We start from the raw sequence: 10,693 nt of genomic DNA, 5'->3' as shown, positions 1-10,693 counted from the left end.
TACTATACAAAACCATATTCCACCAGACACACATTCCTTGTTCATACAGAGCACCAGCTGAACCCTCCACTTACTCCTTTCTGTCACCACCAAACCTATACTCAGTCCTCCATCATATTGTCCACCAACACCCTTCTCCTCTTTTCACTAAAAAAGCAAAACCTCAACCCTTACACTCCGCTCCACCACATATATTACCTTCTCCAGCTATCAAATCTAATTCAAACACTCATAACTCTTGTCCATCCCCATCACACACTACATACACTCTTATTCAAAACTCATCTCCACCCCCTTTACCAGTAAACTTCCACTAACCAACATAACTTTGCACACAAATCCTTCTCAGGAAACCACTACATCATCGTCTCCTCTCACTACTCCACAAAACCAAAACATAACACACACCCGCTCAACAAAATTTCAAATACACACTATTTCATAATACATTCCATCACAAACTAGAAACATACACCAACTCCTACCCTTGTGACTGTACAAATTATACACCTCCCAAACCATCTTTACTAACAAGCCATCTCTCTTCCCCCACACCTAACACAAATACACCAACGCAACAACTCTCATCCATCAGCCTCTCATCCACTGGACAATTTAGAACCTTACAACATGACCGGCATGCAGCACCACCACCCCAACTCATACACCTTCCACCCTAAACAGACACAAACAAAATAAATTAAATGCCAGTCTCCACAACTTTGCATCTCAATGTCTATTGCACAACAATGCTACTCTACAAGAACACAGCTCACCAACTCACTCTCAACAACCATCTCCACCACCTACACACACAGACCCACCAAAATACCTTCTAAGCCTGATGGATAAGGAATACAATAAAGAAAACCTTCACTATTACTATCATCATACTCCTAACACCACCACTAACAAGCATTCGCATAGCCAATAGGTCTCACGTTTGGGACCTTATAAGTGTTTAGCCATGCAACAGTTGATGCTGTTGCAGGAAGGATATTGTGCTGCATAACTAAATGCTTATAAGGCCCCAAAGGCGAGACCATGAATTCACATATATCACAGTTCGATTAACTGTCTTCGGTTGATTGTTTACTTTGAGTTTTAGTCTAATATTTTAACAAATGAAACAATATAAAAAAATATTTTTCATTTCAACATATACGACCATTTATGTATATGTTCACTCAATAAAGCTCTCCTGTGAAATTCTGTGTACTTTGTAGGGTTTCGAAGCATCCGCATAGTCAGTCGGTGAGCTGCATGAAGCAAGACAGTTTTTTCGGTTTACTCGTTGAAGTACTTTTTTTCACATTGTTAGCTTTGCTTCGCTCATCTTTTATTCAATATGTTGCTATTTTTTGGTTGGAGAAGTTAGAAAGCGAGCATGAGCCTGTATTGCAAGGCAGACAGATGACTTCCTCGCCTACAGACTGACCATGATTTGCCGCATGTCCTACTTGCAAAAGAACTCACCTTGTCGCACAAAGCAGGCTTTAAATTGCATAATAGAAAGGAAACATAAGAGAGCTACCGTGCTCCGGCTCAAATTACGCTTTCAGTGACAAAGTACAGAGTAAGAAAAAAATCAAAGCATCTTAAAGGTGTCAGAGCAAAATTGTTATTGCTTTTCTTGTTACTACTTTGCTGTAATGTGCATTGAAATTATGATTTTGAACTATAAAATGGAAATCGCAAATATACCCAGCTGTAACCAATGATCAGCTGGCGCAGTTCCTTAAGGGGTACAAAGACTTACCGAGGTTAATTAGGAATGATGGGTAACTTCAAAAAGGTGTTAAACTAACATTTGCTGCATTTTAGCACTTGAAAAATGCAGTAGTACGGGCCATTTTGGCGGTCAGGACACGAGAACAGATTCTCTATGCAAGCTGATTCTACATAGGCTGCCAATTTATGATAGAATTCTGTTCAAACTGAACTGCCTCATGTTTAAAGCCAAATTAGCCCCCAAAAAGTCTGGAACACAAAACAATTCCTGCTGTCATCATGGATGAAACTTGTGGAGTCAGAACTAACTGTTGATCTTGTTTATTGGGTTAAACTAAAAAGCAGAGAGGTGGAGACAAGAATGACAGAAGAGTTTGTAGGGCAGAAGAGTGGGAGGCGTGTCAGAAATGTTGCAGGCCGGGCGCACACGACCGGGAGTTGTGTGAACGTGTGCGTGCAAAAATGAAATGTGAGTGGTGATGCGAGTGGTGCAGGCGCCTGCGACGGGAAAAAGTGCTGTGCACTTCGCGCGCTTGTGCGCGTAATAGCAAGTTGATGGCCGGCAAGGTAGCACTTTTAAAGCAGCTACTAAATGTCTCGCTAGAGCAGCGCATGCGCTAGCTCAGGCGAGACCTAATGACACACCTGCTACAAGTTCAACTAATACTGCTCACTCTTCTACAAAATAAAATCACACCATCACCAAAACACAATCTCTCAACTTCCTACAAATGAATGCTCGATCACTCCCTGAAAACAAGTTTTTCATCTACTACCTACTCACTGACACACAGCCTGAGTTACTCTTCGTAACTGAATCATGGTTGGGAGATGACATGGCTCCAGTGTTGCAAAAAGCCGTTCCTCTAGTCTATCAAACTATCACACACAATCATATAGGCAAAAGAATAGGGGCCTAGCTGTTATATTCAAGTAAACAATAAATCTCACTAAAGCTAATGACGTTTCCATTCAAGGTTGGAGGCCCTGTTCACCAGATGCAACCCTATACCATCTTCCTCTTGTAACATTCTACTCATTTGCAGACCTCCACCCAGCAATCCAACTTACCCAGACACACTTCTAGACACAGTTTTAAAGATAACACTCCACTTCAACCATGCATTTTTTGTGTCCTTTATGAAAATTGTTGCATCGCTGCATGAAAACAGCGATGCAACAGTTTACATTGTACCCTCCTGGCGACACAATGGATGTGCCGTATTTGATGTTCTCCGCTCTATGTACCAAGGAGTTACAGATACGTCGATATTTCTGACATATCTGTAGGCGCAGTAATGACTCATTGCTGGAGTGTGTCACAAAACTGACGCAACTCTACCAATGGGTCATTACACATGGGCAAGTTCCATGTTAAATGTGCCTGTCAGTCTTAAGCCTGCTGTGAGGCAGGCATAAGATTTTGGTGTAGTGGCATCCTAGAAGTGGCTCAATGAAATCTGAGAGATTTCCCTGCGCCACATCTACGAGGCTTTTGTGGGGGAACGCCCACCCTGCATAAATTATACCTGACACAGGTATAATGGAGTGCAGGGCATTACAAAGTGACATCTGCTTAGATGCATCACTTTCTAAATATGGCGCAACATGGTACCTTTTTTAACCCGCCGATGTGTCACAAGAACTGACACAAGGGCGACACAAAAGTGTTGCAAGGCCTCATCAATAAGGCCATTGGTTTGACATACTCAATATGCCCCATCCAAATATCATCATCACCGGCCTAGACAATCTGAACCTTTATCAGATCATCCACAAACCCACAAACCCACACACATTGCTGGGCATATCTTAGATGTCTTTTTTGCTAATCCAAAACTAGTTACCTTTCAAGCGATTACTCCAGTCACATGGTCAGACCACCATTCACTAGCTTTCCAAAATAAAACACCACAAAGCAACACACCCAAAACCACCTTATGTGCATCCACCTATCAACAGTGGGACAAACTCAATTTTGAACACTTAGAAACACAACTAACTTCCAACACAAATCTAGACACAATAAATGGAGTTCAAGCAGTATATGAGTGGATACTGGAAGCTTTTGATATCCTAATACCAATCAGAACAATAAAACAGGACAAAAGAAAACAGGCACCTTAGAGAAATACAGAACGAAAAGAGAAAAAACAGCACATTAGATAGCTACAATGCACCTGGCTCAAAACAAACAGCAATCAAGACAAACTTCACCTACAGAAACTTAACAGATTTTACAAATCAGCAATCAAAAAAGATAAAAAAGATACTATTCAGAGATATTTAAAAATGTGCAAATAAAGAATTTTATAAAATTCTCACTGAGTTGAGTAAACCATAATGCATACAAGGAGCTCGAGAATTCACGGACAAACTGGCAAATTATTACACAACCAAAGCAGACACGTTGGATTTCTATTTAAAACAAAAGAACACCACCAGTGCCAACCCTTTGCCAAAACACTCAAGAGTAGGCTAACCCAGTCTTTGCATTCCCAGGCGGCACAATTTTGAGGGCGGCCGCCATTCCTGCCAAGTATCACGCAATAGGTGCAGCGCCTGTGCATCGGCTCTGCTGCTCGGAGAGACGTACTGCCAGCAGCTGCTTGCCGGGTTGAGTTCATAAATAGTTAAAGATCAATGATCTGCGCTCAGCTCTGAAGCGGCTGATAGCGCTATAGTGTAACAATTCTGCCCGGCTGAGATGTGTCGTGCCTGGCACCAGGCTGCTATAGCGGCGCGCTGCGTGGTTTACACACACTCACTGTTGCTAATTACCCAGGGGAGGGGGGAGCGGGGAGCGGAGCCTGCCTTCTCGGCAGTGGGTGCTGTCAATCACTGTGGCACATGGATTATAATCCAGATGTGACTGCCTGTCCCGTCCGTAGGAAGACGAAGTGAGGCAGAACGCCGGGGGACTCAATCTGAGTCAGTCCTTGCCAGATACACAGTGCTGACTGTCTTGGTTGTGCAGTTCCGCAGCGCCGCAATGACCCCGGGTGTGCCGCCTTCACAATTCATAACTACTTGTCAGTTGTCAGCCCAGACTGGCAGGGAGCAGAGAGTGACCCAGTGAATTAATTTCTCTCACCGGCGATGACACAGGACACTCACTGAGTGACTCATGCTTTATTTGGTAATCTTAATGTGTTTAAATTACACTCTGCTTGTAGGCCATTATAATCAGGGCCTCCGCTGCATCCCTTCTTTAGTCAATGTCCGAGCTGGCAGAGGGAATAAGTGCAGTGGGCGGGTTAATGAAGAGCCATGACTGACCGGCGTCACTGTGGATTTACAGCGCCGGCCGGACTGCCAGGAGGACAGCAGCAGCCTGGACCGAAGTCTAAGGCAGATTGCCGTAGGGGTAGCTCACTCGTGGCATCATAATCACCCAGCAGCCCCCTTGTAGTGCGAGTCATCGACGTGCCAATCACGCTTCCGGCTGCAAACCATCACTGTAAGTAGACAGTTGTTTCAGCCACTTGCCACCGCCTTTGTCAGTGTTAAATACCACCATTGTCACATACTTGGCAGTTTAGCCCCACAGACAGAATGACGCCGGGCGGCATCTTTGTTTTTCTTTTCAGCGCCGCCATCAGCAGACTTTGTGCCATGGGGACGTGTGGGTGGGAGAGCAAAGGAGAGAGAGAGCGGGAGAGAGAAAGAGAGTGGAGAGAAAGAGAGGGGGAGAGAGAAAGAGAGAGAGAGCGAGAGAGTTGGAGAGAGAGAGAAAGGGAGAGGGAGAAAAAGGAGAGAGAGGGGACGAGAAAGGGAGAGGGAGTGAGAGAAAGAGAGAGAGCAAGAGCGAGAGAGAGAAAGAGGGGGAGAGAGAGCGAGAGAGAGATAGAGAAAGAGAGAGTGAAAGAGAGAGCAAGAGAGAGAGTGAATGTGGTCCTGCAAGGCTTAGAGTAAGCTAAATATTGACTGGACATTAAAAGATTAAGTGAAGGAAAGAGAGAGTGTCAAACAAGGATTTAAGTGGGTCGGGTCTTAGCACCGGCAGAAATTAGAAAGAGCAACTGGAACTGGTTCTTTTTCAGGTTCTATATGCAGTGGCATAGCTACAGGGGTGGCACTATTTTGCGGCCGGCCGCCGCGCGGCACTGGTGGCCTATTGCAGCGGCCTTTATAAGTTATTTGGGGACACTCACTGTCTGACACTTTACAGTAGTGTCAGTCAGTGTCCCCAGTCCCCAAATAAATTATAAAGGCTGCCTCAATGGGCCACCAGTCAATCAGAGTACAGCCCAAGCCTGACGTCACCAGATCGAGCCATGAGTGACACCTGCTGGGCGGTGCCTGCCCTCAGTGGGCCTGCCACCCCACCCACTCCCTATTATGCCACTGACAAACAGGATTTGATTAGCGCTACTTATCACCTGTGGGGGTAACTAGGCGCTGGGGAGTGGGGGTGGTGCTGCTGATGAGGGACGTAAATCAAATAACCATGTTTTTAGGCCCTTCCCGAAATCCTGCAGGATGGCAATATATGTGTTCTCCTTTGTACTGCCGGTCACCGGTGTATTCACACCTGTGTAGCCCTGGACTGTGTCATGTATGTGCATGCACCTTGAATGATCGAGGTACTACCCCCCCTCCCCTCCCCAGGGGTGGCACTCTGAGGGATAGCCCCGGGCGCCACAAGCTCTAGCTACGCCCCTGAGTGCCCACCACAAACAAGAACATTCTTCTAACTCCCTCTGCTGCCATACTAGTAAGGAGAATCATGAATAATTCCAGAACTACGGAAATCTTTCCAGAAGACCTGAAAAAAGGCATACATACACCCATTATCAAAGAAAACAAACCTGATCCTGCTTGACCCCGACAACTACAGACCGATTACAAACGGACCTTACCTGGGCAAACTTATAGAAAGAGAAGCATTCACCCAGATGTCACAATACATTGAAGACAACTCTATACTTTCAGACTTCCAAACATGGTTCCATCCAGGAAGAAGAACAGAATCTGCCCTCATCACCATCTGGGATGGCTTTAAAAACACAGTAGAAGGGAAGAGGGTAGCTGCACTACTTCTCCTGGACCTTTCAGCTGCTTTTGACACAATAGACCATAGCACTCTAATACAAACACTCTATGAAACTGGTATGGAAGGGACTGCTCTTGCCTGGATCACATCCTACCTTCAAAACAGAACAAATGTCATCCATTATCCCTCTTTCTCATCCAAACTGTACTTCACAAAAGCAAGGGTCTCTCAAGGCTCTGTCATCTCTCCCATGCTTTTCAACATCTACATGAAGTCATTACCAGCAATGATCAAGGGATTTCAACTCACATGCTATAACTACGCACATCACACAAAAATAATTCTTAACCTTAAACTGGAAAACCCCAAAGACTTTGGAAGCTCTCACATTTTCAGTTGCCTCAAAGCAGTTATTCAGTGGATGACATGGAGCCATCCCAAACTGAATAGTTACAAAACAGCAATGCTCACATGTGGCGATTGGAAAATGAATGACCCACTTGCCGCCTGATGATCTGAGACTACCTCCTAAAATACCTATGGAAGTAAGGAACCTTGGCATTACCATGGACTCCAAGATATCAATGAATGCCCTAATGGACAAATTAGCAAGATCAAACTTCATTACTATAAAAACTCTGCGATGTATCTTCCCCCGCCTGGGAAATCCACACAAGTTTCAGGCTATCATCTCCCTTGTACGGTCTAAACTTGATCACACCAATGACCTGTACTGCGGATCATCTTTATCAACTATGAAAAGACTACAATGAATTCAGAACTCTGGTGCCAGATTACTACTACATGTAAATGCAACAAACCCACATATCCCCTGCCTTGAGGGCCCTAAATTGGTTATGGGTTACCAAAATATCCACATTCAAGCTGCTTTATATCTCTCACAAAGCAATACATGGAACAGAGCTGCTCTTCATCAGGAGTAATATCATCAAATACAATCATAAAGCTCTTCTCCAGATTGACACTTCGCCTCAAAATCCCACCACACAAGGAAAAAACATAGGTGGCGCAAACTTCTCTATTCAAGCAGCCAAACTATTGAATTCATTACCCCCAAACATAAGATCCACGTATAACCATCTTATCTTCAGAAGACAACTCAAGAGTTCGCTCTTCCCTGAACCACACTCAAATATAAATGTACATCATATCCATGTATATATAAGCACTTAATTTATTTTTTATGTTCAATAGAATTCATTTAGTTTGTGTGCCTCATTTTAAATGCTTGTGCCTTATGCAAGAGCTATTTTAATCTCACTCGCTGGGCGCTGTATACATTCCAAATTCACATCGTGGCTGTTCCTCACTGCCTCAATCCGTTCACCAGTGACAGTGAATTATTGAGGATTATGCATGAACCTTCTCCACTTTAATACTCAGCAGCCAATAACAGTTGATAAACACCCCAGCAAGGCCCTCCTCCTCCTATTTCTTCACAGCTCAGCAACAATGATAAGACTTATTACCTTTTTTTCTAAAATTTGACTAAGTGAAAGCTATATATTTGACAAATGGTACTACCATAGTTTTGATGTGCATTCTTATATTGTAAGAAACATGTCCAATCGGTTGCGTGCTCCTGCAGCAGGCATATGTGAAGCAACACACCTGAGACAGCTACTGTATATTATTCTTCCCCTGATCAGTCCTGACAGGATGCAGAGGTGCCCGACCAAGCTGGCAGGTGGCGGACAGCATTTATTCTGTTTCTGTCCAGCGTCTCTGTGATGCACATTCAGGATAAGTGTGCAGAATTAGTCGGAGGCGAGTTTGCGCCGCTCTCTCTCCACCCAAGGAAGCAATGCGCTGCTGGCGCTTGCCCATGGGGAGGTATCAGATATTACCTAAAACCAGCCACCTGATGATACAGGCACCTCACAATAAAAGGATAACTTTGGGGAGGGATTATACATCCAGTAACACTTTTAAAGGCTAAGTTCATAAAGGCATTCCTTGAGGAAAATGTGTTCCTGTCTTGCCTACAATATTTTCAACAGGTCTAGAGTCATAGGTCCTCAAGGCTCCTTCAAAGAGGAGGGGAACTAAACAGTCCCCTGGGGATCTTGGGTTCTCTGAGACCATAGGGCCTCATTAGGATGGAGGGGGGAGGTACATCCGCAGTGCTGGCAAAAATGTCCTTTTCTGCACTCCATCGGCTGTCCACGCGCCCACCATATTACGAGGGCAAACATAGTCCGCTGTTGAGTTACGTGGACCGCCAGAAATTTGCGCCCACCACCACGGCAGAGGGAGCCAATAGAGACACACTGCCGTGCGGAATGAAGTCCTGTCCGCGGTACAAATCACAATGCCGCAAACAGCCCATCACACCACAGCGGAGTATCCACCCGCCCGGAGACGGCAGAAGCACAATAGGAGAGAGCGAAACCAGACCCCTGGTCCCCTCCACCCGGTCCTGACCGCTATAGATCCAGCTCTTCAAGCATTTCCGCTGCTGTAACTCATCCACTACCTGCAAATAACACACAGTCGCGTACAAAGCCGCAGGTATGCAAATACACAACTCCGCACACAACCACAACACACAACTCCTGTGCTGACATACGGTTCCTGTCCACATCAGACACTCATGTCGACAGGAACATATCTCCCAGTGTACCCACACATTACTTACCTTTCAGAAACTCACCCCTCCGCATCCGGGTCACCCATCAACCACAAAATCACTGCAATGTCCCAGTCACGTCACCGCAGCGGTGAAGACGGGAGGAAAACTTTCGCACAATGTAGTAGGAAGGGCCTGTGCCAGGCATGGGCAGTCCGCCCAGATTCACAGGGCTCCACCTTCACCCTTCCCACACTACGCTTCCCACACCCATTTGGGCACATGCTGTGTGTTCCTCATGTTCCCCCCTGCACAATTAATCTGCCAAGTGTAGCCAGACCTCGCACCTCACACATCAAAGGACAAGGGAGATTGACTGGGAAGGAAGGGGTGAAGAGTAACAACCTGGACAGAAGCAGGACGACCCTCCTCCTCACACCTACCTTCCACTCATGTGAAGCAAAATGAGTATAATTAAAAATTAAGACTCACACTGCATATGAACATCCACTGAACTGTTCACTCTGCCTGTCAAGTCACTCAGAAACACCCCACACTGACACCCAGCCACATACTCATACCATAGGTCAGCAGCAATGGAGGACAATACATGGGCAGCTAAAAGTGAAGTGGACAGTGCTGAAAAACCCTGGAGCAAGCCACATAGCATGTGTACATCACATGTTAGAGAAGGAACTTATCACACCACCCTTAGGCCATCAACTCAGACATGGTTGGCACAGTGAGCGAAATTAAACCAAAGTGACCTCTGTGCAACAACTCAGGGATACAACAAGGCAAGCCTTGCATAGGCAGGGGAATGATAGGAAGTGTCAGAAGTCATATAGTGACCAGCCACACATCTATGCCAACTTACTTGACATGTGTATGTCATAAGCACAACACACATGGCTCATTGTCACACTCGCTGGCTGTCAAACACAAGTAGGACCTTCACACATACTCCTCCACTACACATCTCACACCTGCAACACTCAACACCTGTGGGAAACATACATAATGGTGCAAATGATGTCCTGTGAGTTCACTGACAACCAAACACACTCCCTGTGGTGCAGCTACAAATATCACACTCATACTCAGGGATGCCTGAACCAATGCTGACACAAAAACAATAGCCAACACAAATCTCACAAACAACATTCAAAGAAGTCCAACAAGCCCAGACATGTGCAGCCAAACAGTGGAAAGGCAATGTGACCCTAGACTGACCAGGAATACTCAACATTGTCACTCTGGACCAATGCACAGACACCATACCCCAACACAAACAAGAATTGCATCATCAAAAGCCAATCATGAACACTAACTTGGATCAATGGGACAAATCAGCTAACACAGACCAGTCATCAAGT

This window comes from Lissotriton vulgaris, unplaced genomic scaffold (genome assembly GCF_964263255.1).
Source record: "Lissotriton vulgaris unplaced genomic scaffold, aLisVul1.2 SCAFFOLD_1384, whole genome shotgun sequence".
Classification (NCBI taxonomy): domain Eukaryota; kingdom Metazoa; phylum Chordata; class Amphibia; order Caudata; family Salamandridae; genus Lissotriton; species Lissotriton vulgaris.
This window is presented reverse-complemented; position numbering follows the sequence as displayed.